Genomic DNA, 10,821 nt, shown 5'->3' with positions numbered 1-10,821 from the left:
GATCATACTATTACAAAGCATATGAAATGAATGAAGTGACTCAAGGCAATGATCTATAGTTGCTAACAAATAGATAACATATAGCAAAACTTTTCATGAAGAGTACTTTCAAGATAAGCATCAAAAGTCTTGCACAAGAGTTAACTCATAAATCAATAAATTCAAAGTAAGGGCATCGAAGCAACACAAAGGAACATATAAGTTTCAGCAGTTGCTTTCAACTTTCAACATGTATATCTCATGGATAATGTCAACATAGAGTAATATGATGAATGCAAATATGCAAGTATGTAAGAATCAATGCACAGTTGACACAAGTGTTTGCTTCTAAGATGGAAGGAAGTAGGTAAACTGACTCAACATAAAGTAAAAGAATGGCCCTTCGCAGAGGGAAGCATTGATTGCTATATTTTTGCTAGAGCTTTGGTTTTGAAAACATAAAGAGAGCATAAAAAGTAAAATTTTGAGAGGTGTTTGTTGTTGTCAACGAATGGTAGTGGGCACTCAAACCCCCTCGCCAGACAAACCTTCAAAGAGCGGCTCCCATGAATTATTTTTATTTTTGGGTGGCACTCCTTCCAACCTTTCTTTTACAAACCATGGCTAACCGAATCCTCGGGTGCCTGCCAACAATCTCATACCATGAAGGAGTGCTCTTTTATTTTAGTTTTATTATGATGACACTCCTCCCCACCTTTTCTTTCTCAAGCCATGGCTAACCGAATCCTCGAGTGCCTGCCAACAATCTCATACCATGAAGGAGTGCCTTTTTATTTTAGTTTTATTATGATGACACTCCCCCCAACCTTTGCTTACACAAGCCATGGCTAACCGAATCCTTCGGATGCCGTCCAACAATCACATACCATGGAGGAGTGTCTATTTAAGTTAATTAATTTGGGACTGGGAATCCCATTGCCAGCTCTTTTTGCAAAATTATTGGATAAGCGGATGTGCCACTAGTCCATAATGAAAGTCCGTCAAAAGTAAATGACAAGGTTGAAAGTTAAACACCACATACTTCCTCATGAGCTATGAAACATAAACACAAATTGAGAAGCATTTTGAAGGTTTTAAAGGTAGCGCATGAGAATTTACTTGGAATGGTTTGAAATGCCATGCATAGGTATTTATGGTGGACACTTTGGAACAACTTGGTTTTCAGGTGTTTGGAAGCACGAGCAGCGTTCCCGCTCAGTACAAGTGAAGGCTAGCAAAATACTAGGGAGCGACAAATCAAGAGAGCAGTAACTGTCATAATCATGCTTGCGGCAAAATAAATTAACGGAGGCATAAAAGTGATACAAGAACTCTGAAGCAATGTAAATCATTGAGGCTTAATTGACTTTTGTTCAGTCATATGCATGCGTGAGCATGTGCCAAGTCGATATAAATGAATTATTCAGAGGAGGATACCACAATGCCATACTTACTTATGAATAAAACAATGCAAGCAAACATCCATGACATGCTACTCATATTAATAAATTGGAGCTAAACATGAGAGATCATGAACTACTAGACTTTCTCAAATAACATATACCTCACATGAACCAACTAAGCATGCTCACATGGATGAGTATATGTACAAAAATGAAAACAAATAGAGTTCATACCAGCCCCTCACCACAATTCAATTGTCGTAGATCGTCATTATTGCCTTTCACTTGTGTAGCTTGGATAATATGAAATGAAAACCACGCTCCAGCCACCGAAGCCCATTGAACTCATGATGAACTTTACAAACCAAAGAAGAACAGCAAATATTTTTGGTGTTTTCGAATTTGAGAACAAGAACAAAAGGAAACAAGCAAACAAAGCAAAATCTTTTTGGGTTTTCTTATAGCAGACTAGCAATAGCAAATAAAGCGAAACAAATGCAAGAAACCCAAGCAAACAAATCATGAAGAGAAACAACAGAAATATTTTTGGTCTTTTTGTGTTTTGGGAAGGAAACAAAGCAAAAACAAGAAACGGCAAACTAGAAAAGTCACACAAACACAAAGCAGCAGAAATTCGTCGAACTTGACAGCAGTACAGTACTCGATTTTTAATAAATTATTCCACTGCTCAAATCGAAAAGTGTTCAACTAATGAAAGTTAGATAATAACCTGGGGAATATGCACAAAAATTGGTTTCGCAAAATACTGTTCTGGCTATTTTTAGGAATTTTTTCGGTAACAGTCCAGAATCTGTTTTCAGGCAGCACTTCCCCAAATATCATCTTCCTCTCATTAGAAAACCACTCAAACTAACAAAACAAGTATATACAAGTATCCAGCAATCATAATATGCAAAGAATGAGTGATGCCGGTATACCTCCCCCAAGCTTAGGCATTTGGCCTAAGTGGAGTTCAACCCCAACGAGGGTCGCTGTTCCTCGCCGGTGGATAATGCATGGCGTAGTCATAGTAAGGTTCCTGTGCAGAAGAAAAGCGTGGAGGCTCAACATGACCAAAATGTTGATGCGAGGAACTTGCTGCATCGGATGATGAGTCGAGGTGTTCCTCGGCCTCCTCCGTATTGTCTCTTGCATGATGGCCTCCTCCCTCTACGTATGCATTCAGTGCACCTTCCGTGACCGACCAATCTTCCCTGGAATCAAGGTTAAATAGAACAGGCGCATGCAATCTTACTAGTTTTTCAGTTTTCTTAGTTATTCTCCAGACTTTCTTATAAAATGTCATCTTGTAAAGCAGGTTACCCAAATTAGATGAAGCAGAAACAAATTCATGTTTAATCATAGAGACTATGTCAAGTTTTTCTATAGAAAGTGGAATATCAAGATGATGAGGTTCTACATTATGCAAAGCTAGTAAACGGGAGGCGATGAGACCTCCAAAAATTCCACCTTTCTCACGGTTGGTAGTAAGTCTATAAGCTATCAATGCCCCCAAATTATAAGCCCTACTACCTTGCAGTGCCGCAGCTAGAAAAGCTAAATCCTGGATAGATAGTTTACCACCACTCTTTCTAGCAAGAACACATTTAGTAACGAAATAGGCAAAGTAGCGGATAGCTGGGAGTTGAATGCTAGTAATTTTACCACCATCCTCTGAGAAACTCCTTCCATGACAAATCATCTCAAAGAGGCTTATGAGCTCTCGCGGCGATCCCCTTATCTTCTCGCATGATCCCCATTGCGGTACTCTAATTGCTGCACAAAAATCACTGAATGGCAAGTTGACAGCTTTATTATAAATCTTATATTGAACCATGGGGTTAGATCGCGACCAATTAAACTTAAAGTCCTACACAACAGACATAGTCAATTTTGCATATTGGCTAGGTTCTCCATCAACAAAATCACTCAACCCTGCATGAGAAATTAGACTCTGAACATCTTCCAGTATTTCTGCGCTTCTCATGAAATCTGTGCACGGGTAGTAAGAGGGGTATACTCCCTCTTCACGGTTCACTCTCATGACTTGTTGCACCTCCAATTCTTGTTGGTTTAGTTGATATCTATTCCATTCCATTTTCTGAAATTTTTCAACAAACAATATAAAATTTGATTTGGTGATATATAATCAAGGGGAACTACTATAGGAACTTGCTAGAGTACTAATCATGCATCAAAACTAGTTTATACAACTTAGAACAAGCATGCAAGCTCATTAAACATGTTACCTACAGCAGCAAAATATTCAAGATATACTCAACCAAACAAAATTCTATTTGGATAATCGGAGGAGTCACATACCGGAGAGCAAATGTGCCAAATTTCAGACAGAAATCTGGGCTGAGCAAAGAGATCGAAAAATCCTGAGCTCTTGAGCAAAAACGCGAGTGAGAGGAAGCTGGTGCGAGTTTTTTCGGGAGAGAGAAGATTCTGGGAGAAAGAGATGAAGTAGTGGGGCAAGGAGGGGCCCACACCACAGGGTGGCGCGCCCCCCTCCTTGGCCGCGCCGGCTGGTGGGGTGGCCCCCTGGGGTGCCCCACAGGTCATCCTCTGGTGCTCCCAGGTGCCTCTTCGAAAAATAGGACCAACGGTATAATTTTTGTGAATTTTTGAAAACTTTGAAAAATGCACATTTCTGGGTATTAAGTTTATTATTACTGGTTAGGAAAAATTTTGAAATCTCTAATTAACTAAGGAACTTTGCAAATCAAAAGCGCTACAGCAAATAAGACAAGTGGAGGAAGAAAAAGATGTTGTTTACCTCCTCTATGCATATAAAAGGTATTCGTTAACAAGGTTGATCAAGTCTTGCCACCGAATAATTTTTACATAACATAAGAAGAAATAAACCTCAAATCAATCATGTTACCTTGAATTGTATTGATATGGATCCAATCATAAGATTTTGATAACCTTCTTTAGGTTCATATATAGGACAATCGATAGTTCCAACTTTGATAGTTCTCACATTAGAAATAGTATTGACTCCACATACTTTATCAATCCTCTTGGGGAAATAGACGGTATGCTCCTTATCATCAACGTTGAAAGTAACCTTTCCTTTATTGCAATCAATAACAGCCCGTGCGGTGTTAAGAAAATGTCTCTGATACGCGTACAACACGCGTCCGTTGGGAACCCCAAGAGGAAGGTGTGATGCGTACAGCGGCAAGTTTTCCCTCAGTATGAAACCAAGGTTTATCGAACCAGTAGGAGCCTAGAAGCACGTTGAAGGTTGATGGTGGCGGGATGTAGTGCGGCGCAACACCAGAGATTCCGGCGCCAACGTGGAACCTGCACAACACAACCAAAGTACTTTGCCCCAACGAAACAGTGAGGTTGTCAATCTCACCGGCTTGCTGTAACAAAGGATTAGATGTATAGTGTGGATGATGATTGTTTGCAGAAAAACAGTAGAACAGTATTGCAATAGATTGTATTTCAGTATAGAGAATTGGACCGGGGTCCACAGTTCACTAGAGGTGTCTCTCCCATAAGATAAACAGCATGTTGGGTGAACAAATTACAGTTGGGCAATTGACAAATAAAGAGGGCATGACCATGCACATACATATTATGATGAGTATTGTGAGATTTAATTGGGCATTACGATAAAGTACATAGACCGCTATCCAGCATGCATCTATGCCTAAAAAGTCCACCTTCAGGTTATCATCCGAACCCCCTCCAGTATTAAGTTGCTAACAACAGACAATTGCATTAAGTATTGCGCGTAATGTAATCAGTGACTACATCCATGAACATAGCACCAATGTTTTATCCCTAGTGGCAATAGCACATCCATAACCTTAGAGGTTCTTGTCACCCCTCCAGATTCACGGAGACATGAACCCACTATCGAGCATAAATACTCCCTCTTGGAGTTACTAGCATCAACTTGGCCAGAGCATCTACTAATAACGGAGAGCATGCAAGATCTTAAACAACACATAGACATAACTTTGATAATCAACATAACAAGTATTTTCTATTCATCGGATCCCAACAAACGCAACATATAGAATTACAGATAGATGATCTTGATCATGTTATGCAGCTCACAAGACCCGACAATGAAGCACAATGGGGAGAAGACAACCATCTAGCTACTGCTATGGACCCATAGTCCAGGGGTAGACTACTCACACATCACTCCGGAGGCGACCATGGTGGCGTAGAGTCCTCCGGGAGATGAATCCCCTCTCCGGCAGGGTGCCGGAGGTGATCTCCTGAATCCCCCGAGATGGGATTGGCGGCGGCGGCGTCTCAGTAAGGTTTTCCGTATCGTGGCTCTCGGTACTGGGGGTTTCGCGACGGAGGCTTTAAGTAGGCGGAAGGGCAGGTCAGGATGGGGCACGAGGGGCCCACACCCTAGGTCGGTGCGGCCAGGGCTTGGGCTGCGCCGCCCTATGGTGTCGCCACCTCGTGGCCCCACTTCGTCTCCTCTTCGGTCTTCTGGAAGCTTCGTGGCAAAATAGGACCCTGGGCGTTGATTTCGTCCAATTCCGAGAATATTTCGTTACTAGGATTTCTGAAACCAAAAACAACAGAAAACAGCAACTGGCACTTCGGCATCTTGTTAATAGGTTAGTTCCAGAAAATGCACGAATATGACATAAAGTGTGCATAAAACATGTAGATAACATCAATAATGTGGCATGGAGCATAAGAAATTATCGATACGTTGGAGACGTATCAGCATCCCCAAGCTTAGTTCTGCTCGTCCCGAGCAGGTAAAACGATAACAAAGATAATTTCTGGAGTGACATGCCATCATAACCTTGATCATACTATTTGTAAAGCATATGTAGCGAATGCAGCGATCAAAACAATGTATATGACATGAGTAAACAAGTGAATCATATAGCAAAGACTTTTCATGAATAGTACTTCAAGACAAGCATCAATAAGTCTTGCATAAGAGTTAACTCATAAAGCAATAATCCATAGTAAAAGCATTGAAACAACACAAAGGAAGATTAAGTTTCAGCGGTTGCTTTCAACTTGTAACATGTGTATCTCATGGATAATTGTCAACATAGAGTAATATAATAAGTGCAATATGCAAGTATGTAGGCATCAATGCACAGTTCACACAAGTGTTTGCTTCTTGAGGTGGAGAGAAATAGGTGAACTGACTCAACATTGAAAGTAAAAGAATGGTCCTCCATAGAGGAAAAGCATCGATTGCTATATTTGTGCTAGAGCTTTTATTTTGAAAACATGAAACAATTTTGTCAACGGTAGTAATAAAGCATATGTATCATGTAAATTATATCTTACAAGTTGCAAGCCTCATGCATAGTATACTAATAGTGCCCGCACCTTGTCCTAATTAGCTTGGACTACCGGATCATCGCAATGCACATGTTTTAACCAAGTGTCACAATGGGGTACCTCTATGCCGCCTGTACAAAGGTCTAAGGAGAAAGCTCGCATTGGATTTCTTGCTATTGATTATTCTCAACTTAGACATCCATACCGGGACAACATAGACAACAGATAATGGACTCCTCTTTTATGCATAAGCATGTAACAACAATTAATAATTTTCTCATATGAGATTGAGGATATATGTCCAAAACTGAAACTTCCACCACGGATCATGGCTTTAGTTAGCGGCCCAATGTTCTTCTCTAACAATATGCATGCTTAACCATAAGGTGGTAGATCTCTCTTACTTCAGACAAGATGAACATGCATAGCAACTCACATGATATTCAACAAAGAATAGTTGATGGCGTCCCCAGAAACATGGTTATCGCACAACAAGCAACTTAATAAGAGATAAAATGCATAAGTACATATTCAATACCACAATAGTTTTTAAGCTATTTGTCCCATGAGCTATATATTGCAAAGGTGAATGATGGAATTTTAAAGGTAGCACTCAAGCAATTTACTTTGGAATGGCGGAGAAATACCATGTAGTAGGTAGGTATGGTGGACACAAATGGCATAGTGGTTGGCTCAAGTATTTTGGATGCATGAGAAGTATTCCCTCTCGATACAAGGTTTAGGCTAGCAAGGCTATTTGAAACAAACACAAGGATGAACCGGTGCAGCAAAACTCACATAAAAGACATATTGTAAACATTATAAGACTCTACACCGTCTTCCTTGTTGTTCAAACTCAATACTAGAAATTATCTAGACCTTAGAGAGACCAAATATGCAAACCAAATTTTAGCATGCTCTATGTATTTCTTCATTAATGGGTGCAAAGTATATGATGCAAGAGCTTAAGCATGAGCACAACAATTGCCAAGTATCACATTACCCAAGACATTTATAGCAATTACTACATGTATCATTTTCCAATTCCAACCATATAACAATTTAACGAAGAAGAAACTTCGCCATGAATACTATGAGTAGAGCCTAAGGACATACTTGTCCATAAGCTACAGCGGAGCGTGTCTCTCTCCCATAAAGTGAATGCTAGGATCCATTTTATTCAAACAAAACAAAAAACAAAAAAAACCGACGCTCCAAGAAAAGCACATAAGATGTGATGGAATAAAAATATAGTTTCAGGGGAGGAACCTGATAATGTTGTCGATGAAGAAGGGGATGCCTTGGGCATCCCCAAGCTTAGACGCTTGAGTCTTCTTAGAATATGCAGGGGTGAACCACCGGGGCATCCCCAAGCTTAGAGCTTTCACTCTCCTTGATCATGTTGCATCATACTCCTCTCTTGATCCTTGAAAACTTCCTCCACACTAAACTCGAAACAACTCATTAGAGGGTTAGTGCACAATAAAAATTAACATGTTCAGAGGTGACATAATCATTCTTAACACTTCTGGACATTGCATAAAGCTACTGGACATTAATGGATCAAAGAAATTCATCCAACATAGCAAAAGAGGCAATGCGAAATAAAAGGCAGAATCTGTCAAAACAGAACAGTTCGTAAAGACGAATTTTAAAATGGCACCAGACTTGCTCAAATGAAAATGCCCAAATTTAATGAAAGTTGCGTACATATCTGAGGATCATGCACGTAAATTGGCATATTTTTCTGAGCTACCTACAGAGAGGCAGGTCAAAATTCGTGACAGCAAAGAAATCTGTAACTGCGCAGTAATCCAAATCTAGTATGAACCTTACTATCAAAGACTTTACTTGGCACAACAAAACACAAAACTAAGATAAGGAGAGGTTGCTACAGTAGTAAACAACTTCCAAGACTCAAATATAAAACAAAAATACTGTAGTAAAAACATGGGTTGTCTCCCATAAGCGCTTTTCTTTATAGCCATTAAGATGGGCTCAGTAATTTTAATGATGCTCGCGCAAGAAATAAGAGCAAAAGAGAGCATGAAGAACCAAATTCAAAACACATTTAAGCCTAACCCACTTCCTATGAAAAGGAATCTTGTACATAAATAAATTCATGAAGAACAAAGTGACAAGCATAGGAGGATAAAACACGAGTAACTTCAAAATTCTCAACATAAAGAGTGGAAACTTAATATTATTAAGATGCATATAACCATGTTTACCTCTCTCATAATAACTTTCAGTAGCATCATGAACAAACTCAACAATATAACTATCACATAAAGCATTCTTATCATGAGCTACATGCACAAAATTATTACTCTCCACATAAGCATAATCATTACTACTAATTGTAGTGGGAGCAAATTCAATAAAATAGCTATCATTATTCTTCTCATCACCTGTTGCTGCCAAAACCCACCGGCGGGCAGCGACGGGCAACACAGTAGAGCCGGGAACAACCTAGGGCTGCGGCTGGCCGAGGTCCCTCCGAGCGACGGCCCGCAAAGCCTTCTGGTACACACGTCCGATGCTGATGCAAGGGCGTGCCACCTGACCTATACCTGGTCAGGAAGGTGATGGAGATGCCTCGCTTAGTTTCCTGCATGGCATACACGTAAACATTAAATACGAGCCTCGATCGGCTCTCAGGTTATCCTGTGAATCGGCTCAAGGAGCCGATCCACCCATGATTCGTACGAGGTGCACGAATATATGGTGGTCCTGCTTGATCAAGATAAAGCTAATGAGATCTACGACGATCTGGGGTTTTCACCGCATAATCGGATCATCCTACTCACGATTGGGCCTCGCGGCCACGCACGGTGATCGTAAGCCGATCCTAGATAGGGCCTAAAAACCAACACGAGGTTGATCCCCGGAACATCCTGTCTAGGACTAGCAAACGACACCCTACGTGCCGCTGGATCCTCCAACCCTTTGTAAGGCCTAACTATTGCAGATATTAAACTAATCCTCGATGAACGAGGAGCGATCGTAACGGATCGGATCTACTAAATAAAGATCAAGCGGGGTGCCGCCCCCACACCTGAGATAGGTGTGAGGGCGGCTAGATATGCAAGGGTTGCACTACGATAGCATGTTACGCGAAGAACTATGCTAACCCTAACACATCTATGATAACTACGTTGCTCGCCATCAACAAGGCTTCAGTACGAGCAACGCATGAACAATGTGGAGCTTGTGCTGCCTAGATCGCAAGATGCGATCTAGGCAGCATGTTGCTTACCGGTAGAAACCCTCGAGATGAAGGAGTTGGCGATGCGCCGAGATTGATTTGGTTGGTTGAACGTTGGTTGTTGTTTATTCCATAAACCCTAGATACATATTTATAGTCCAGGGGACTTTCTAATTTAGGCGTGCACCTAAACGTGCACGGGTAAAACTCTATCTAAGATACGATCTACTATATTACAGATATATGGGCAATCTAGCCCAACTTTGCATATAAGGCCGATCCACGCATTTCTTCCGTATATAATCTTTAAGCCCATCTCGATCGTGGCCCACCTCTGACTTGGTCAAATTCTGGTGATAACATATGCCCCCCTGGTTTTGGAATTATCAATTCCAAAATCACTCCGTTTTATCTTCGTCGGGTCATGTCATGGCAGAGCAGAACCGTCGCAGCATTCCTCATCATGATGCCCTATCTTCTCAACTATTCCGCGTGATTTGACCGTTGTCTTTGGGCACCGCCTCCTCGGAAACTGCTGTGGCATTGAATTTCTACTATAACCCCTTTATTTAACCGCTCTGAGCAGTTTGCCACTTCATCATCTTGCTCTGTTCTGGCCATCGGCACCCAAAAAACCCCCAATCTCCCATAGCCATGTCTTCCTCTTCTTCCTCTTCCTCGTCGGTCTTCTCTGACTCCTCCTCCTCCCGCGAGCCGACGCCGGAGTGGGGTTCGTTGGCGGCGCACGACATTCTCGCCCCGACGACGTGGGACAAGGAGGAACACGATTCCTCCATCTGGTCTGAGGATGACAAATCCCTGACCGACGGAGAGGGCGACCTTCAATTCCTCGTCGAAGGGGAAGAGGAGGCGGAGAGCGAGGACGACCGCTTCTCCTGGGATGATTTCACCTCTTCCGAGGAAGAGGCGGAG

This window comes from Lolium perenne, chromosome 4, assembly GCF_019359855.2.
Source record: "Lolium perenne isolate Kyuss_39 chromosome 4, Kyuss_2.0, whole genome shotgun sequence".
NCBI lineage: Eukaryota > Viridiplantae > Streptophyta > Magnoliopsida > Poales > Poaceae > Lolium > Lolium perenne.
Note: the sequence above shows the minus strand (reverse complement) of the source record.